Here is a 10812-nt window from a genome sequence, read left to right as displayed (position 1 = left end):
CTTCCCTAACCTAAAAAAAGAGATACCCATACACATACAAGAAGCCTACAGAACTCCAAACAGATTGGACCAGAAAAGAAACACCTCCCGTCACATAATTGTCAAAACACCAAACGCACAAAATAAAGAAAGAATATTAAAAGCAGTAAGGGAAAAAGGTCAAGTAACATATAAAGGGAGACCTATCAGAATCACACCAGACTTCTCGCCAGAAACTATGAAGGCCAGAAGATCCCGGACTGATGTCATACAGACCCTAAGAGAACACAAATGCCTGCCCAGGTTACTGTATCCAGCAAAACTCGCAATTAACATTGATGGAGAAACCAAGATATTCCATGACAAAACCAAATTTACACAATATCTTTCTACAAATCCAGCACTACAAAGGATAATAAATGGTAAAGCCCAACATAAGGAGGCAAGCTATACCCTAGAAGAAGCAAGAAACTAATCGTCTTGGCAACAAAACAAAGAGAATGAAAGCACACAAACATAACCTCACATCCAAATATGAATATAACAGGAAGCAATAATCCCTATTCCTTAATATCTCTCAATATCAATGGCCTCAACTCCCCAATAAAAAGACATAGATTAACAAACTGGATACGCAACGAGGACCCTGCATTCTGCTGCCTACAGGAAACACACCTCAGAGACAAAGACAGACACTACCTCAGAGTGAAAGGCTGGAAAACAACTTTCCAAGCAAATGGTCAGAAGAAGCAAGCTGGAGTAGCCATTCTAATATCAAATAAAATCAATTTCCAACTAAAAGTGATCAAAAAAGATAAGGAAGGACACTTCATATTCATCAAAGGAAAAATCAACCAAGATGAACTCTCAATCCTAAATATCTATGCCCCAAATACAAGGGCACCTACATACGTAAAAGAAACCTTACTAAAGCTCAAAACACACATTGCACCTCACACAATAATAGTGGGAGATTTCAACACCCCACTCTCATCAATGGACAGATCATGGAAACAGAAATTAAACAGTGATGTCGACAGACTAAGAGAAGTCATGAGCCAAATGGACTTAACGGATATTTATAGAACATTCTATCCTAAAGCAAAAGGATATATCTTCTTCTCAGCTCCTCATGGTACTTTCTCTAAAATTGACCATATAATTGGTCAAAAAACGGGCCTCAACAGGTACAGAAAGATATAAATATTCCCATGCGTGCTATCGGACCACCACGGCCTAAAACTGGTCTTCAATAACAATAAGGGAAGAATGCCCACATATACGTGGAAATTGAACAATGCTCTACTCAATGATAACCTGGTCAAGGAAGAAATAAAGAAAGAAATTAAAAACTTTTTAGAATTTAATGAAAATGAAGATACAACATACTCAAATTTATGGGACACAATGAAAGCTGTGCTAAGAGGAAAACTCATAGCGCTGAGTGCCTGCAGAAAGAAACAGGAAAGAGCATATGTCAGCAGCTTGACAGCACACCTAAAAGCTCTAGAACAAAAGGAAGCAAATACACCCAGGAGGAGTAGAAGGCAGGAAATAATCAAACTCAGAGCTGAAATCAACCAAGTAGAAACAAAAAGGACCATAGAAAGAATCAACAGAACCAAAAGTTTGTTCTTTGAGAAAATCAACAAGATAGATAAACCCTTAGCCAGACTAACGAGAGGACACAGAGAGTGTGTCCAAATTAACAAAATCAGAAATGAAAAGGGAGACATAACTACAGATTCGGAGGAAATTCAAAAAATCATTAGATCTTACTATAAAAACCTATATACAACAAAATTTGAAAATCTTCAGGAAATGGACAATTTCCTAGACAGATACCAGGTATCGAGGTTAAATCAGGAACAGATAAACCAGTTAAACAACCCCATAACTCCTAAGGAAATAGAAGCAGTCATTAAAGGTCTCCCAACCAAAAAGAGCCCAGGTCCAGACGGGTTTAGTGCAGAATTCTATCAAACCTTCATAGAAGACCTCATACCAATATTATCCAAACTATTCCACAAAATTGAAACAGATGGAGCCCTACCGAATTCCTTCTACGAAGCCACAATTACTCTTATACCTAAACCACACAAAGACACAACAAAGAAAGAGAACTTCAGACCAATTTCCCTTATGAATATCGACGCAGAAATACTCAATAAAATTCTGGCAAACCGAATTCAAGAGCACATCAAAACAATCATCCACCATGATCAAGTAGGCTTCATCCCAGGCATGCAGGGATGGTTTAATATACGGAAAACCATCAACGTGATCCATCATATAAACAAACTGAAAGAACAGAACCACATGATCATTTCATTAGATGCTGAGAAAGCATTTGACAAAATTCAACACCCCATCATGATAAAAGTCCTGGAAAGAATAGGAGTTCAAGGCCCATACCTAAACATAGTAAAAGCCATATACAGCAAACCAGTTGCTAACATTAAACTAAATGGAGAGAAACTTGAAGCAATCCCACTAAAATCAGGTACTAGACAAGGCTGCCCACTCTCTCCCTACTTATTCAGTATAGTTCTTGAAGTTCTAGCCAGAGCAATCAGACAACAAAAGGAGATCAAAGGGATACAGATCGGAAAAGAAGAGGTCAAAATATCACTATTTGCAGATGACATGATAGTATATTTAAGTGATCCCAAAAGTTCCACCAGAGAACTAATAAGCTGATAAACAACTTCAGCAAAGTGGCTGGGTATAAAATTAACTCAAATAAATCAGTTGCCTTCCTCTATACAAAAGAGAAACAAGCCGAGAAAGAAATTAGGGAAACGACACCCTTCATAATAGACCCAAATAATATAAAGTACCTCGGTGTGACTTTAACCAAGCAAGTAAAAGATCTGTACAATAAGAACTTCAAGACACTGAGGAAAGAAATTGAAGAAGACCTCAGAAGATGGAAAGATCTCCCATGCTCATGGATTGGCAGGATTAATATAGTAAAAATGGCCATTTTACCAAAAGCAATCTACAGATTCAATGCAATCCCCATCAAAATACCAATCCAATTCTTCAAAGAGTTAGACAGAACAATTTGCAAATTCATCTGGTTAACAAAAAACCCAGGATAGCTAAAGCTATCCTCAACAATAAAAGAACTTCAGGGGGAATCACTATCCCTGAACTCAAGCAGTATTACAGAGCAATAGTGATAAAAACTGCATGGTATTGGTACAGAGACAGACAGATAGACCAATGGAATAGAATTGAAGACCCAGAAATGAACCCACACACCTATGGTCACTTGATTTTTGACAAAGGAGCCAAAACCATCCAATGGAAAAAAGATAGCATTTTCAGCAAATGGTGCTGGTTCAACTGGAGGGCAACATGTAGAAGAATGCAGATCGATCCATGCTTATCACCCTGTACACAGCTTAAGTCCAAGTGGATCAAGGACCTCCACATCAAACCAGACACACTCAAACTAATAGACGAAAAACTAGGGAAGCATCTGGAACACATGGGCACTGGAAAAAATTTCCTGAACAAAACACCAATGGCTCATGCTCTAAGATCAAGAATCGACAAATGGGATCTCATAAAACTGCAAAGCTTCTGTAAGGCAAAGGACACTGTGGTTAGGACAAAACGGCAACCAACAGATTGGGAAAAGATCTTTACCAATCCTACAACAGATAGAGGCCTTATATCCAAAATATACAAAGAACTCAAGAAGTTAGACCGCAGGGAAACAAATAACCCTATTAAAAAATGGGGTTCAGAGCTAAACAAAGAATTCACAGCTGAGGAATGCCGAATGGCTGGGAAACACCTAAAGAAATGTTCAACATCTTTAGTCATAAGGGAAATGCAAATCAAAACAACCCTGAGATTTCACCTCACACCAGTGCGATTGGCTAAGATCAAAAACTCAGGTGACAGCAGATGCTGGCGAGGATGTGGAGAAAGAGGAACACTCCTCCATTGTTGGTGGGATTGCAGACTGGTAAAACCATTCTGGAAATCAGTCTGGAGGTTCCTCAGAAAATTGGATATTGAACTGCCTGAGGATCCAGCTATACCTCTCTTGGGCATATACCCAAAAGATGCCTCTACATATAAAAGAGACACGTGCTCCACTATGTTCATCGCAGCCTTATTTATAATAGCCAGAAAATGGAAAGAACCCAGATGCCCTTCAACAGAGGAATGGATACAGAAAATGTGGTACATCTACACAATGGAATATTACTCAGCTATCAAAAACAACGATTTTATGAAATTCGTAGGCAAATGGTTGGAACTGGAAAATATCATCCTGAGTGAGCTAACCCAATCACAGAAAGACATACATGGTATGCACTCATTGATAAGTGGCTATTAGCCCAAATGCTTGAATTACCCTAGATCCCTAGAACAAACGAAACTCAAGACGGATGATCAAAATGTGAATGCTTCACTCCTTCTTTAAATGAGGAAAAAGAATACCCTTGGCAGGGAAGGGAGAGGCAAAGATTAAAACAGAGACTGAAGGAACACCCATTCAGAGCCTGCCCCACATGTGGCCCATACATATACAGCCACCCAATTAGACAAGATGGATGAAGCAAAGAAGTGCAGACCGACAGGAGCCGGATGTAGATCGCTCCTGAGAGACACAGCCAGAATACAGCAAATATAGAGGCGAATGCCAGCAGCAAACCACTGAACTGAGAATAGGTCCCCTATTGAAGGAATCAGAGAAAGAACTGGAAGAGCTTGAAGGGGCTCGAGACCCCAAAAGTACAACAATGCCAAGCAACCAGAGCTTCCAGGGACTAAGCCACTACCTAAAGACTATACATGGACTGACCTTGGACTCTGACCCCATAGGTAGCAATGAATATCCTAGTAAGAGCACCAGTGGAAGGGGATGCCCTGGGTCCTGCTAAGACTGAACCCCCAGTGAACTAGTCTATGGGGGGAGGGCGGCAATGGGGGGAGGGTTGGGAGGGGAACACCCATAAGGAAGTGGAGGGGGGAGGGGGATGTTTGCCCGGAAACCGGGAAAGGGAATAACACTCGAAATGTATATAAGAAATACTCAAGTTAATAAAAAAAAAAAAAAGAGACAAAATCATTGGTCTGATGAAATTGTGATCACATACCAAGATGAAAGATTAAAAATGATAGATTTTTGAGATCCTAGAAGATAAATAAATTTATTTAATATGCTACCCGAACCACAAGATGGTTTTTAAAAGAAAAATATAAGGACTTTAATCAATTAGAAAAACACATTGGCAATATCTTTTAAGAAACAGTTACTTTAAAATGAATATTTAATATCATTGAACAAGGGAAGCAGTATAGTTTCTTTCAGTCAAAATTGCTTATAAAATATTAATTTTTTATCATTGCAAGGTGTCAGGGGAGTGAAAAAGGGCTACAGGTATCATAGCACTCTGTTCCTAGAGCTTAGTAAGTTAATAAACAGGATGAGAAAGAATATAGGGAAACAACACCCTTCACAATTGTGGCAAAGAATATAAAATTCCTTGGTTTGACTCTAAACAAACAAGTGAAAGATCTGTATGAAAACAACTTCAAGTCTGTAAAGAAGGAAATTAAAGATCTTAGAAGATGGAAATATCTCCCATGCTCATAGATTGACAGAATTAATGTAGTAAAAATGGTCATCATGCTGAAAGCAATCTACAGATTCAATGCAATCCCCCAGAGGATTCCAATTCAATTCTGCATAGCATTAGAAAAAGCCATTTACAAATTCATTTGGAATAAGAGAAAAATCCAGAATGGCAAAAACTATTCTCAACCATAAAAGAACTTCTAGGGGAATCACCATCCCTGACCTCAAACTGTACTAGAGAGTAGTAGTGATAAAAATTGTATGGTGTTGTTACAGAGACAGGAGGTAGAACAATAGAATGGAATTGAAAACCCAGAAATAAATCTAACATCTATGGTAACATGACATGTGACATAAGAGCTAAAACCACTGGAAAAAAGATAGCATTTCCAACAAATAGGGCTGGTTCAACTGGAGGTCAGCATGTAGAAGAATACAAAATGATCCATTCTTATCACCTTGTGCAAAGTTCAAGCCCAAATGGATCAAGGACATCCACATAAAACTACATAAACTGAAACTAATAGAAAAGAAAGAAGGGAAGAGCCTCAAACACATGGGCAGATGGGAAATTATTCTGAACAAAACACCAATGGCTTATGCTCTAGTATCAAGTATCAACATAACTCCTAATGAAATAGAAGCAGTTATTAAAAATCTCCCAACCAAAAAGAGCCCAGGACCAGATGGGTTTAGTGCAGAATTCTCAGACCTTCACAGATAACCTCATAATAATAGTGTCCAAACTATTCCACAAAATAGAAACAGATGGAGCACTACCAAATTTCTTCTATGAAGCCACAATTAACCTTATACCTAAACCACACAAAGACCCAACAAAGAAAGAGAACTTCAGGCCAATTTCTCTTACGGATATCAATGAAAAAATTATCCACAACCAAATCCCAGAAGACATCAAAACAATCATCCAACATGATCAAGTAGGCTTCATCTCAGGCATGCAGCAATGGTTCAATATATGGAAATCCATCAAAAATAATCCAAACTCAAAGAAAAACACCACATGATCATTTCAATAGATGCTGAAAAAGCATTTGACAAAATTCGACACCCCTTCAGGAGAAAAGTCCTGGAAAGATCAGGAATTCAAGGCCCATAACTAAACATATATATATATATATATATATATATATATATATATATATATATATATATATATCAAACGAGTAGCCAACATTAAACTAACCGGAGAGTAAATTGAAGCAAACCCACTAAAATCAGGTACTAGACAAGGCTGCCCACTCTCTCCCTACTTATTCATATAATACTCAAAGTCCTAGCCAGAACAATCAGACAACAAAAGGAGGTCAAATGGATACAAATTGGAAAGAAAGAAGACAAAATATCATTATTTGCAGATGATATGATAGTATTCTTAAGTGACCCCATAAGTTCTTCACATATCTATTAATCCTGATAAACAACTTCAGCAAAGTGGCTGGCTATAAAATTAACTCAAACAAATCAGTAGCCTTCCTCTACTCAAAGGATAAACAGGCTGAGAAAGAAATTAGGGAAATGAAAACCTTCACAATAGTCCCAAATAACATAAACTACCTCAGTGTGACCCTAACCAAGCAAATGAAAGATATGTAAGACAAGAACTTCAAGTCTTTGAAGAGACAAATTGAAGAAGATCTCAGAAGATAGAAAGACCTCCCATGTTCATGGGTTAGCAGGATTGATATAGTAAAAATGGCCCTTTTGCCAAAAGCAATCTTCAGATTCAATGCAATCCCCATCAAAATTCCAACTCAATTCTTCATAGTTAGAAAGAACAATTTGCAAATTCATTTGGAATAACAAAAAATCCATGATAGTGAAAACTATCCTCAACAATAAAAAAAAAATTTTGGGGGAGAATCACCATCCCTGAACTCAAGCAGTATTACACAGTGATAAAAACTGTATTTTATTGGTACAGAGACAGGCAGGTAGATCTGTGGAAAAGAATTGAAGATCCAAAAATGAACCCACATACCTATGGTCACTTGATCTTTGACTAAGGAGCAAAAACGAATAGAAAAAAGACAGCATTTTCAATAAATGGTGTTGGCTCAAATGGAGGTCCCCATGTAGAAGAATGCAAATCAAACCATTCTTAACACCCTGTACAAAGCTTAAGTCCAGGTGGATCAAGAACCTCCACATCAAAGCAGATACACTCAAACTAATAGAAAAAAAAGGGGGGGGAAGAGTCTCAAACACTTGGGAACAGGGGAAATTTTCCTGAACAAAACACTAATAACTTACACACCAAGACCAAGAATCAACAAATAGAACCTCATAAAACTGCAAAGCTTCTGTAAGTCAAAGAACACTGTCATTAGGACAAAACAGCAACCAATGGATTGGGAAAAATCTTTACCATTCCCATATCTGATAGAGGGCTAATATCCAAAGTATAGAAAACTCAAGAACGTAGACTCCAGAAAGCCAAATGACCAAACTAAAACAATGGGATACAGGGGTAAACAAAAAATTCTCACCTGAGGATATTGGTTGGCTGAGAAGTCATCAGGGAAATGGACATCAAAACAATCCTGAGATTCTAACTCAAACCAGTCAGAATGGCTAAGATCAAAAACTCTGGTGACAATAAATGCTGATGAGTATGTGGGGAAAGAACAATCCTCCATTGTTGGTGGGATTGCAAACTGGTACAACCTCGCTGGTAATCAGTCTGGAAGCTCCTCAGAAACTTGGACATTGTACTCCCTGAGGACCCATCTATGCCACTCCTGGGAATATATCCAAAAGATGTTCCAACATTCAAAAAAGACACATACCCCACTATGTTCATAGCAGCCTTATTTATAATAGCCAGAAGCTGGAAAGAACCCAAATGCCTTTCAATAGATGAATGGATACAGAAAACGTGGTATATTTACACAATGGAGTACTATTCAGTTATCAAAAACAGTGACTTCATGAAGTTCATAGGCAAATGGATTGAACTAGAAAATATCCTCCTGAGTGATGTAATTCAATTACAGAAAACACACATGGCATGCACTCATTGATAAGTGGATATTAGCCCAAAAGTTTGAATTGACTAAGATACAATCCAATGATCACATGAGGCTCAAGAAGGATGACCCAAGTGCATATGCTTCACTCCTTCTTAAATAGGGGGGGACAAAAATATTCATGGGAAGGGATATGGAGGCTGTTTGGAGCAGAAATCAAAGGAACAGTTATTCATTGCCTGCCCCACCTGCGTATACAGCCCACACATATACAACCAACAAAACTAGATATGATTGATGAAGCTAAGAAGTGCATGCTGATAGGAGCCTGATATAGCTGTCTCATGAGAAGCACAGCCAGAGCATGTCAAATACAGATGCAAATGCTAACTGTAAACCATTGAACTGAGAATAGAATCCCTGTTGGAGGAATTAGAGAAAGGATTATCAGAGCTGAAGGAGTTTGCTACCCCATAACAACAACAATACCAACCAACCAGTAGTCCCAGGTACTAAACCACTATCCAAAGACTATACATGAACTGACCCATGGCTCCAGCCACATATGTAGCAGAGGATGGCCTTGTTGGGCACCAGTAGAAGGAGAAGTCCTTGGTCCAGCAAAGGGTGAACCACCCATTGTAGTGGAATGTCAGAGGGGGTAGAATGGGAGTGGGAATACCCTTATAGAAGAAGGGAAGGGGGATGGGATAGAGGGCAAATGAACAGGAAACAGGAAAACGAAACAACATTTGAAATGTAAATAAAAAATATCTAATAAAAGAAAAAAATAATTGCCCTACCAGTACTGTGGTTACACTCAGAGCTTATGCTCAGATCAGAGAGCTGTTTACCCAGGCCACTGGTCTGGCATTTTCAACAGTGAGAAAGAAACTGTCTCAAAAGGAGAGAGAGAGAGAACCCTCAGGCAAGGGGAAAGCTTCTAGAATGAATGTTAGTGAAAAGTTCCATCTTCAAGAACAACGCAGCTGGAAAATGCTCCCCTGGGACCATGTGGACGTTTACTCTGACCACTAGGGTAAGGGGGGATTACCAGTTCTCCAAAGTTTAGGCTAGCAAGCGTTGCCTCTTCATATAATATCAGTGGGATCAAAACCTGCAGAGTTTCTAAATCTGAAACACAGCACCATATGATATGTTTATAAAAAGATAAATTTGAAAAAGATAGAAGGGGGTGGATATATTCCTTAGAGGTCTGGGGAAAGGGAGTGTCTCAGACCCTTAAGGATGCCCATGGTAAGGCATCCCACCCCACTAGGAAACAGCCATATGACTACATAGTGTATAATAGAGTTTATTTAGGGCATGGGGAGGGGAGTTAAGAGGGTAGTAGGGCAAAGAAACAGAGAGAGGAAATAGAGAAGAGGAAAGAAGGAGAGGAGTAGAGGCCAGTCATAAACACCTGGAGAAAAGTGTGGAGGGGAATGGGAAGTGAAGGGACAAAGGGACAAGAGAGAGCAGGAGGAAGCAGGAACAAGAGCAAGAGAGGAGGGACAAGCAGCCCTCTTTATAGTGTCAGGCAATCCTGGTTGTTGCCAGGGAACTGTGAGGTGGAGCATACCTGGCTATTGCCAGGTAACTGTGAGGGTGGAGTTTAGACAGAAGGCTAACTACTGGGGACTCTCTTTGCAGTACATTGGTTGGCTGTGAGCCTCTGCCTCTGTATTTGTTAGGCTCTGGCAGAGACTCTCAGGTGACAGTTATATCAGGCTCCTCTCATTATGAAATTCTGACCATCCACAATATTATTTGGGTTTGGTGACTGTATGTGGGATGGATTCCATGTGAGGCAGTCTCTGGGTGCCCTTTCCTCAGTATCTGCTCCAAACTTTGTTTCTGTGTTTCCTCCTGTGAGTATTTTGTTCCCCCTTCTAAGAAGGACTGAAGCAACAACACTTTAATGTTTCTTTGTCTTGAACTTCATGTGGTCTTTAAATTGTATCTTGGGTATTCTGAGCTTAGGACTTCTATTCACTTATCAATGAGTGCATGCAATGCTTGTTCTTTTGTGATTACATTGCACCACTCAGGATAGTAATTCCTAGTTTCATCCTCATGAAGCCATTGTTTTCAATAGCTGAGAAGTTCTCCATTGTGTAAATGCAACACATTCTCTATATCCAACCTTCTGTTGAAGGTCATCTGGGTTCTGTCCAGACTTCCTCTTGAAGGTACCTGTGCTGCCATGGTACCAAGAAACAGGTGATGACCTGGGGG

The sequence above is a fragment of the Rattus norvegicus genome, chromosome 2 (genome assembly GCF_036323735.1).
Source record: "Rattus norvegicus strain BN/NHsdMcwi chromosome 2, GRCr8, whole genome shotgun sequence".
Taxonomy (NCBI): Eukaryota; Metazoa; Chordata; class Mammalia; order Rodentia; family Muridae; genus Rattus; species Rattus norvegicus.
Note: the sequence above shows the minus strand (reverse complement) of the source record.